Genomic DNA, 201 nt, shown 5'->3' on the forward strand with positions numbered 1-201 from the left:
AAATTTCCAAAGAACCTAGACGACTTACATTTCAGTCGTCATAGGTTAGTTTTGCATTTGACTGGATAATTTCAGAAGTTTGACTTCCCCAGACGACTTACATTTCAGTGGTCTCGCCAAAATTAAAATAATAATAATTTTTTAAAAGTAGACGACTTACAGTTAAGTCGTCATAGGTTAGTTTTGCAATTGAAAAAAAAA

This window comes from Brassica oleracea, chromosome C1 (genome assembly GCF_000695525.1).
Source record: "Brassica oleracea var. oleracea cultivar TO1000 chromosome C1, BOL, whole genome shotgun sequence".
Classification (NCBI taxonomy): domain Eukaryota; kingdom Viridiplantae; phylum Streptophyta; class Magnoliopsida; order Brassicales; family Brassicaceae; genus Brassica; species Brassica oleracea.